This window comes from Chinchilla lanigera, unplaced genomic scaffold (genome assembly GCF_000276665.1).
Source record: "Chinchilla lanigera isolate Chin_1 unplaced genomic scaffold, ChiLan1.0 scaffold00056, whole genome shotgun sequence".
In the NCBI taxonomy this organism is placed as follows: domain Eukaryota; kingdom Metazoa; phylum Chordata; class Mammalia; order Rodentia; family Chinchillidae; genus Chinchilla; species Chinchilla lanigera.
Genome location: NW_004955457.1, coordinates 13,296,426 through 13,307,183, shown reverse-complemented (window position 1 = coordinate 13,307,183; position 10,758 = coordinate 13,296,426). Strand labels below are relative to the sequence as shown.

The following is a 10,758-nucleotide window of genomic DNA, read 5'->3' as shown; positions in this document are numbered from 1 at the left end:
GAGAAAGAGAAAGAGAAAGAGAAAGAGAAAGAGAAAGAGAAAGAGAAAGAGAAAGAGAAAGAGAAAGAGAAAGAGAAAGAGAAAGAGAAAGAAAGGTGTGCAGGACATAGCTCAGTGCAAAGGCCCTGGGTTCAACCCCAGGTCCACAAACAAAACAAAAAAATGGAACATCCCAGTCTTCCCGGAGGAGCAAAGTCACTCTGCACAGAGACTTGACCCCAGTTTCCAAACCAGAAGACAGTGATTTTCTGGAGATAACACTGCACATTTATGTTAACCTTACAGCATCTAAGGACACAGGGCCCTGAGGTCCACCTCACAATCCAGACTAGATCTTTACTCCTTTATGAACAATCATGCTTGCCTTTGAGCCCATCAAAACCACTACCTCATCTAAACTTTCTGTCTTGATTACTTTTTCTCACTGCTGAGACAAAATACCTGACACCCGAAGTTAAAGGAGAAAACGTTTATTGTAGTTCATATTTTATAGAGGTTTCTGTTCCTAGCTGGTTGGCTCCAAGGCAGAGTGGCACGTGGCAGACGGGCATCACAAAGGAGAAACAATTCGTGGTAGGTAGAAGACAGCAAAAGCAAGCATGTAACCAGCATGTCTTTCTGTCACTTGTATCTTACCCAGGCTACCTGCCCTGCAGGTGGGTAGCACTCACAGCCTTAATCCTAGCATCACACCATGAGTCAATCCCAGCATAAGTCCTTAATACCAGCAGCACAAACCCTAGATCCAGCCAACTCTAAAAGGCCCCACCTATGCCCACATGAGGTTTTGGGCGGGCAGAGATCTAGACACACCCATAACACTTTTTTTGTAACTTTCTTTCCCTTTGTGACACCCAAGTCTCACTGACATACAGTCTCCCTCATTGCAATGGGTTTATAACCCTGAAAGATTTGTCCCCAGAGGTCTTAGGTCCGTAAGACTAGGTCACCCCCTCCTTAAATTTCTTTCACTTCTTCCCCCACCTTTGCTCTCACTTCATGATCTTGTTTCCTGTTTTCCGAACCACCACAGAAGCAATCAGGGAGTCCATCCCCAAGTTCCCCGGGCCCTGGCCCAAATTCTTCAATCCTCTTTCTTCTGTCAGGCTACCGGTTAAGAAACCCCCTCACTGTGGCTCCTGCTGAGGAAACCAGCCCAGCATGCATAAGGCCCTGCCCTTCGCACCTGCTCCTGGCCTGGTCTCTCCTTACGAATCATGACTGCGTCAACTTCTCCCACTGCCCAGAACACTGTCTCCATCCTACTTGCCCTTTAGCTGAAGCCCTGCACTTTTCTTCCCTTTCCTACCAACTCTGCCTGAGTGCCCACACTGTGCTCTCCACTGCTGTCCTCTTCCTCCCAAACCCAGCCAACCAAGGTCAGCACGGTGACCTCTGCTGCACACGGTCGCAGTCACACGGAAGCCCTTGGCAGCAGTCCATGAGGCTGCCACTTCCTCCAATCAGGAAATTTTAGAAATAACTGACTCTTTTATAATATAGTGTAGCTTCTAATCATCAAAAGAACATGCTTCTTGCCTGTCTGTGCTGTCATGAGGAGGGGACCAGGAGGCCCTGGCAATGGGAGACAGGACTACTTCGGCTCGGCTACACGTCCTCCCTGGCCTCCCATGGGCCCCTGCTAGCCACCCACTGTCAGCTGCAGATGCGCAGGGCTCAGAATGGCCACGGCCTCTGCTGGTGTCTCTCGTACGGATCCAGGCCCACACCTTCTCTGCAGCCCATTTGCTCAGGTCACCTTCAAGGACTGCAAACGAGGCTATCACAACTTTCACCGCTGACCCCTCAGAGTTTCTCCCAGCTGCCCCTTATTCTTAGAACATTCCTCTGTTTTTGCTATCCCAGACACAGAGCCTTTGCACTGAGCTATGAGTCCAGACCCTCTTCTACTTTTTATTTCGAGACAGGGTCTGAACTAAGTTGCCCAGGCTGGGCTCAAATTTGATAACCTCCAGCTTCCTCCCAGAGTGCTGGGATGACAGGCTGCGCCACCCTGACCAGCTAGAAAATATTCTTAAAGAAACAGAATGACAGCCTTCTCTCTTTTCCAACATGCAAAGGAACCAAGGGTGTCTCAAGCTAAACCCCCAGGGAGCAGGGAAGTATTTTGTACAAAGTTTAAAATGGTAAACATTTAGGTTCAGGGGCTAGAAGTCAAAATTGCATGGTAACTAGACCACTATGATTTGTGGCACCCAAAGCTATGACAGGCCTCACACCATCGCTGTGTGAGACACTGAGCTCTGTCACCAGGGTGGCAGCAGCCCAGTGTGTACACTGAATACGAGCTGTGTTCCAATGAAGACTCACTTATGGACACTGGAATTGAATTCATGCAATTTTCATGTATCACAAATATTGTCCTTTGTTAGCCTCTTCCTCCTCAAAAACCTACATTTAAAAAATCAAAAAACATCCTTAGCTGTCAGGCTATATAGCCAGTCAGTGAGCCACAGCTGACCAAGCCTGGTGTTAAGTGATGGCATTCTTTTGATCTATCACACGCCGAGGTAATCACATCCACACAGGCGGCCATCTAAGTGCTCATTTCTAAATCTACCCTGTATCCCAGATCTCCTAAATGTTCGGCTCAGCAGGCCCTTCAAGATCTGAGGTGTCTGCAGCTGAACTCACGGTACCTCCGTTGCAGCATGCCCCATCTCTGGGGCTCCTACTCCCTAACTGGTATACAACCTCCTACTCACCAAAGCCACAAACCAGAGGACTTGGGTCCCTACCACCACCAACAACCGATTACCACATATAGCCAATAGTTTTTGTTTTTTTCCAGTACTAAGGGTTGAATCCAGGGTCTCCATCCCACTGTTACCTTCTCAGGTTTTTTACATTTACTTTATTTTCAGACATGGTCTCACTAAATTGCCCAGGCAGGACTTGAACTTGTGATCCTCCTGCCTCAGCCTCCCAGAGTACTGGGATTATAGGCATGCCCAGCTACTTACAGCCAATTCTGTCAGCCAAGTCTCTCTCATCTGTCCTTCCCTTCTGCCTCCATCCTGGCACCAACATATCACTTACTCTGTCTCTCTCCCGCCTTCTCTCCACCCCTTTTATTTGGCTTTTTGAGACAGGGTCTCAGTATGTATTCCAGGCTGGCTTTAAATTCACTATGTAGCCCAGGATGGCCTTGAACTCAAAATCCCACTGGGTGCTGAGATTACAAGTATGCACCACTACCCCCAGCAACCAGCAACTCTGACCTGGGTTCTGTAATAGTTTCCTATGTGGGCTCCCCATTTTTTCTCTTTTCCAATTCATGCTCCACACAGTAAATAGGATCTTTCTCCTTTAATGAAATGTTTTAAGAGAAACATAAAAAATCACGCACATCCATTTGGCTTTGTCAATGAACACTGCCTATTTCCAGTCTTGTTGTTTGCTGCACTGAGGATTGAAGCCAGGGCCTCACACAGGCTAAGTGTACACTAGCAAGGGGCTGTACCTGAGCCCAGTCTGTATAAAAGAAATATTATACATAGATAGTAGTTCAAACTCTTTGGATCACTCTCAGCTCAAGTCTTCTCTGCTTAAGGAGCTGTCACTACCCCAACACTGGTACGCGTCAGTTGTTTCCAAACTACAGGCCGTGGCCCTGTAGTGTGGCCTCCCAAGGGAGCCCAGACAAATTCTTGGGTACTCACCTAGATCTACTAATCAGAAACAATCTGTTTTAATAAGTTCTCCAGGCACTCTGGATGCATGCTAAAATTCGAGAACCACTGGCATATACAATTTTCCTACATGTTACTTTCACAAGCACGTGCCCATTAGTAACAGCACATTTTCAAACTTTATATAAGTGATGATGTACTGCTATTCTTTTGCAACTAGATTTTTTTTTAAAGCTCAACATTAGTGTTTTTGTTGTTTTTTACAGAATTGGGCATTAAATCTAGGGTCCCACGCATGCTAGCAAGTGATCTCTCACTGAGCTACACCCCCCAGGCTTTTAAAGTTTTTGGTTTTAGGGTATGTTTTGCTTTGTTTGTTTGCAATATAAGGGATTGAACCCAGCACCTTCACACTGAGCTACATCCCCAGCTTTTTTTTTTAAATCTTGAGTGTCACTCTCACTAAACTGCTAAGTTGTCCAGGGTGGCCTTGAACTTGCTGCCTTCCCTCCTTAGCTCCCGAGTAGCTGGCATTGCAGAGCTGTACCACGGCTCTCGACTCCACATAATGTTTCTCAGTTTTACCCATGGAGATACATGAAAGTTTAGGTCACCATTTTCAACTGTTTGACCTTACCACATTTGGCAAACCAAGTTTGTGCCCACCTCTCTCTGGGTATGTGGAAGAGTAGCTCTGATACACACAAGTGACCCTTCTAAACCAGAGATCTAATCTCCCCTGGAGTAGAAACATTCAACAGCCCCCTCACGAACTTGAGAAAAAAGTCCAAGCTGTTAGCGCCCCTCCAAGCGGGAGTGGTGGAGTTGAGCTCAGCAAGCCCTGCGAAGCACCAGCACTGACAGAGGGGTGTCTGACATCTACCCTGGCTGCCTCTTCGGCCCTGTAGCCCACACTCCAGCCTCTGAGCTTTCCTCAGCGCTCTGAGCACCCTCAGGGGCTGCCCAGGTTCCAGCTCCTTCTTCCTCTAGAACGTGTACTCCGAGAGGTCTGCCTTCCGGTTGTCCCCCACTGGTCCACACTAGCAGGAGTGCAGAGTGCCGATCATACACCTTCTCAGCGCACTCCTGCTCTCATGTTCACGGTCCTCGGCTCTGCGTGCTACTTTCTCTCCCGGGCTCTCACACCACTGAATCTGCTGTCTCCGCCCTCTCATCCACCACCTCCTTCTCCCACTGGAGTTCATCAGCCCAAGTTCACTGTTAATTCTTCCAGCCCTCAAACTCTCTTTACTCCCAATCTTTCACTGACCTTATCTTGCCAACAGGAGTAGATTCGTTTTATGGGGCCTGAAGCTTATACAATTTGGAGAGGAAAACAGTGCTTTTTATGAAATGAACACACACAAATGTGACTCACAGGACCTTGCCAGGGTTTGACAAGAGTCTGGAAGCTACGTTATAAACCCACACCTGTTTGCCTTCTCAAGCTCAGCACACGGGCACTCTATACTGCCTTCATTTTCCCTCTGCTAGGGTTGGGAGCATGTGCTCCCCAAAGCTCACATGCTCGAGGCTTGGTCTCCAGCCCCTTGCAATATGGGGGAGGTGGTAGGCTCTTTAAGGGGTGAGGCCTAGCCTGGCCCAGGCTTGTAATCCTATACCCCACAGGCAGGAGGTACAATCCTCTACAGTACTCTGGGAGACCAAGGCAGGTAGTTCTCTAGCTTGGCCCTGTCACACACACACAAAAAAAACATAGGATGGGAATGTGGCTCACTGTGGTGGTGGGTTCAAGTCCCAATACCACCAAAAAATAACTTTTTGCAAAGAGGCTGGGGCTAACAGAAGGAAGGCAGGTCATGAAGAGTGTGCCCAGGAAAAGATATTGGGACTCTAGCCCCTTCTCATGTCTCTGTTTCCAGCATGCCATGCAGTGAGTAGCTTCTTCTGCCCCTGCTTGCCTCCATGCTAGACTGCTTCCCCACATCAGAGTAAATGGCCAGGGACTAAACCCTTCAAAACAGCTAACCAAAACAAACCTTCTCCTCCTTTTGTTGTCTTTTTTTTTTTTTTTTTTTTCAAATACAGTCTCACAATATAGTCCAGGCTGGACTCGAACTCAGGACAACCCTCCTGCCTCAGCCTCCCCAGTACTGGGATTCCAAGCATTCATCACCACACCCAGCACCTTTCCTCTTTTTATTGATCTCAGGCATTTGTCACAGTGATGAAAAATTATCACACTCAAAAGCTACCTGTCTTGGTTACTTTTCTGTCGTTGCTGAGACAAAATACCCAACGCCCAAAATTAAGGAAGGAAAGGTTTATTTAGCTTCCACTGTTTGTGGAAGCTTCAGTCCATACTTGGCTGGCTCCGAGGCAGAAGATAGCAAAGCAACAAGAGCAAAGCGGGGAATGGCAACGGAACAGCAAACAGCCAGAGCAAAAGGGAGGAATGGCGGCCAGCATCTTCTTTCCCTCCCTTACTTTGTAAACAGGCTACCCCCACCTGAGGGGCGTGTCGCTCTCACATAATCTCCATGCTCCTCTTCCACAGGCTCAGGATGTGTACAAAGTAAGCACCCTGGCTTCCTGCTGAGTCACTTAGCCAAACCTCTAGACTCCCCAAGTTGACACAATGTATCAACCATAACACTACCATCAAGTACAAAATTCTGTAAGACTTCAGAAACTGGTATTTTCCAACCTATGCTGGAACCTCAGCATTACTCAGCAATCCATTTTTTGTAGACTGTACACTTAATGCCTTGACAGCCTAAATTATCCCTAAGTCCTGAAATTCTGATTCTCTTTTCAGCAAAGAATATCCAAACATTCACCTTTTACAGAGTCAACTTCATACCACTTCTTTGAGATAGAGATAACTGTCATTACTCTCATTTAAAAGAACTGAGTCAAACATAAACTGACTTACTCAAGGACAGTAAACTATATATGGAAGAGCCAAGTTTCCCGGCCTCAAACTCATTCTCCTCAGGCGTTGGACGGAATTGAACCCTGATGAGGGATGACACAGGACTCTAGCATTCTTAAAAATTGCATTTGCCCACCTCAATAATGGGTTGATTTTTTTTTTTTTTTTTTATGAGGCATATTTCTGGAGCAGGATGCCCTGAGGTCAGGATAAGCCTGTGTGGCTGAAGAATTTTCTGGCCCAGAAATAACAAAAAGAAAAACACTAGTTCTGAAAAATAGCCAGCTGAGAAAGTCAGGCACTGTTTAAACACAGGATTTCTGACATAAATAGGAAAAGCGTCCATAATTAGGAAAAACAATGAGGTGCACGGCTCTATACTCGTAGATGGTTTTAAAAAAAGTGGAACAAAATGAGTTACTAATTTACAGAATAGTTTACGAGAATAGAGATTAGCGTCACTAAATACAATCTACAAAATACAATCTACATTACAACCCCACTTTTTCCAATAAAGTGTACGTTAGACAACTACTCTGCGTGCTTACTCAGCTTTTAGGGTCTATAGTAAGGGCAAAGGGTGGGGACAAAACACTAAATAAACGGCTACATCTCTGGGTTCCTTCGGGTTGTTGTTTTTAAAGGGGGGAAGGTTTCCTTGGCTCCCAGTTCGTGGAGGTTTCATCCATACTCGGCTGGCTCCAGGCAGGGTGGCACATGGCACAGGGCAGCAGTTCAAGGCCGCAGAAGACAGCAAAGGCCGAAGAGGACTCAAACAGCTGCGTTTTGCTTTGTAAATAAGAGCAGCACAGGTCTCGCTGCACGCTGCCGGCCAGCAGCCCGAGAGAGCGGAACGAGGCCCGCCAGGAACCCGCGGTGACGGCCGCGCAGGGTCGTCGGTCCCGCGGGTGCGGGAAGCCACGGGGCAGGCGGATGGGATCCTCCGCGTCCCCCGGCGCCCCGCCGCGTCCCTCCCTCACCCCGCCCAGGTCAAATACACCTCACCTGCCGGCCAGCCCGCGCATGCGCCACGCAGCCGGAAGGGGCCGGGGCGAGAGGGGGCGAGTGCAGCGCGCGGCGCGTGCGCCGTGGCGTCCTAGCCTTTGCGTGCCCTCGCGTGGCGACCCGGTATTGTGGCTGATGCCGGGCACCTGGAGAGCAGCACTGAGAGCTCCGTTCCTTGTGGAGCGGAGGCTTCCTGAGCTTTGCGCGTGGGCCTGGCCCGCCCCGCCCAGCCTCGCCCGGCAGCCGAGCTCGAGGCGGCACTGAGGGAGGCGTGGGCGCGAAGCAGCTTCTACGCTGACACGTTTCCAAACTTGAATTGGAGAATAGTGGCACACAGCTTGGAGCTGACTCTACTAAACACCCAAACAACAGGATGTATGTGCATCCGTGTTTATAGCGGCACAATTTGTAATAGCTAGGTCTTGGAAACCTCCCAAACGCCCATCAACCGAGGAATAGATAAAAAAAGATGTGGTCTTTTTATACAATGGAGTACTACTCAGCTCTAAAGGATAAACTGGTCACTTTTATAGGTAAGTGGATGCAACTTGAGATCATACTCATAAGTGAAGTAAATCAGACTCACGTGTGTAAACACTGTATTGTCTCCCTTGTGCGAGAAACTGAAAGAGTAAATAAGATCCAAAATGTACAAAAGATATTGTGAACGGGGAACTGTTCAAAAGATAAGAGAAACTGTGATGGGGGAAGGAAGAAAGGGGGAAAAATATATTTATGCCAAGTTTCTCACAGTTCACTGAAAAAGTTCGTGCTAATACTGTTTGAACAAGATATCATGCCTAAATCCTGCACTCTCAGTTACTATGAAGACAATATACAATGTATGAATTATTGTAACTCTCCTACTAACCTGTTCTGAAACTTTCATTTGGGTGTTTTCCCCTCTTTAAAATAAAAATAAAATAAAAAACAGTAAAACAAGGGCAAGCATGTGCCAGGCTCGAGGTTTCATTCCAGGGCCACACAAGGGAAACAAAACCTAGGAGCCCCGAGAGCTGTCAGACCGGCAGGCACGAGGACTGGAGACCCGACACGGATATCCGGAACCTTTCTCACCGCACCTGGTTAAACTCCAAGAATTTATAGGAACTCCTCCTCTGGGCCCAAGCTAATCCCATTTCTAAGAACTGTGCAGAGATAATACATGCGGTATAAAGAGTATGTATAGTAGAAACCCAAAGAATCCTAATGTGCTGTAACAGGGATGGCCTAAGATAGGAAGCCAAATACAAAGAAAACAGTACACATGCCAGTGAAAAGCGAACTCAAGGTGTAATAGTTCAGTTTAGAAATACAATGGTACCATACTATAGAAATGTGAAATGACAGGAAACCACTGAAGAGTAAAGGACAACTGGGATGTGGGAAAAGAGAAGGGAAAGGAGGAGAAATTTTGTATGTATGTATATACAGGATAGTTAACATGGTTGTTCTTCTGTCTTCTATTTCTGTGCAGAAAGAAACTGTCAATGAGTCTTTGGTTGATCAGCATTGCATGTCTCTGTTTTCATGAGAAGCCACTTTGAAGATATCAATATGTAATACAAGCATTGTTAATTCCCTACCACTTTGTTTGTAACTCCGAATTGTCTGTACTGTACTTTTGCTATGTTGTAAAATGTTGTCTGTTGGTTAATGTTTTCCTCCTTTTATTTTTAAAATTAAAAAAAAAAAATACAATGGTACAAGCTGGGCATGGTGGCGCACGCCTGTAATCCCAGCACTAAGGAGGCTGAGGCAGGTGGATCACTGTGAGTTCAAGACCAGCCTGAGCTACAAAGTGAGCTCACAGATGGCCTGAACTGCACGGTGAGACCCTGTCTCAAAAAGACAAGAAAGAAAAGAAAAGAAAAGAAAAGAAAAGAAAAGAAAGAAAGAAAGAAAGAAAGAAAGAAAGAAAGAAAAGAAAGAAAAGAAAGAAAGAAAAGAAAGAAAAGAAAGAAAGAAAGAAAAGAAAGAAAGAAAGAAAGAAAGAAAAGAAAGAAAAGAAAGAAAAAGAAAGGAAAGAAAGAAAAGAAAGAAAAGAAAGAAAGAAAGAAAAGAAAGAAAAAGAAAGGAAAGAAAGAAAAAGAAAGAAAGAAAGAAAGAAAGAAAAAGAAAGAAATACAATGGTAAATACTTGGGAAAACTTGGAAATTCAAAGTAACCTTGCTGTCTTTCCTTTGAACCAGCTAATTTTCTTCCGAGCAAAACTACAAAGCCTCTCACAGCTGCTTATCTACACATGAGGCCGGAACACAGAAGACGGCTGGGCATTCCCATTTGCACGAACCCCTCACGGTGGGCCTCCATGAACAGGCTTCTCCTCGTTTCCAATAAACACTCTCCTCTTTTTGTCTGCGACTTTATTCAGTTTCATGAGTCAAAGAACTCTGGTTTATAAAACATTAACTTTTCATGTGACAAGAGATTTCTCAAAAGAAATCCTATTACAACACCACCATCATTAAAAAATGATGCTATTTATTGAGTACAGAATCTCAGTCTGAGAAGTTAGAAAGCTGTGGAAACGGATGGCAGTGATTGCACATGACTAGCTAATGCTACTAACCTGTACACTCAAAAATGGCTTAAAAAGTTGTTTTGCCTGTTTTACAATTAAAAATGGTGTAGACTTTTATGTATTGACATGAAAGGATACTTGTAATATATCTTAGAGGAACCAATCCCATTTTTAAAATGTATGTATAACCACACATATATAAAGTGTTTAATAAACAGAATTGGAACAATTTCAATTTTTTGTTTGTATGTATTTAATCTATGTAATTAACATAGATGGGCCTGATAGCAGTATGAGACATATATAGCAAAAACTCTATTAAAACATATCTACTCCAATTTATTAAATACTTTTTAAAAACAAAAGGAAAATGGGTCAGATGTGAAAACTTTGAATATCAGAACTTTGAAGAAAACAAGAGTTGAAAATTTACTAGATACAGGAGATTGAAGAAATGAATAGGTGCTGTCAGGTCTGTGACACATTTCAAAGATGCAAATTTAGGGCTCCCGGAGGGAGGGCCCCCAGCACACGGGGAGCCTCGGGCGGGGACCGCCGGTCTTTGGACCAGCGGCTCACTCCCGGCCTTGTAGGCTCCCGGAAGGAGGGCTTCCAGCGCACAGGGAGCCACGGGTGGGGAGCACCGGTCTTCCGGCTGGCTAGCTTCCTGCCTCATAGGC

The 10,758-nt window shown here is 45.8% G+C and overlaps 1 protein-coding gene across 3 annotated transcripts in view; it reads right to left on the bottom strand.

The window, feature by feature from the left end:
* Positions 1–8,008, bottom strand: part of Pomk (protein-O-mannose kinase) — a 19,360-nt gene extending 11,352 nt beyond the window's left edge. For 2 of the 3 annotated variants that reach the window (XM_005397077.2, XM_005397078.2), the window contains exon 1: positions 7,555–8,008. The gene's annotated coding sequence lies outside the window, so the exon portion shown is untranslated. Of the gene's footprint in view, positions 1–6,549; positions 6,632–7,554 lie in introns of those variants that run through there. The other variant, XM_013520675.1, reaches the window with a different exon arrangement.
* Positions 8,009–10,758: the final 2,750 nt, after the last annotated feature.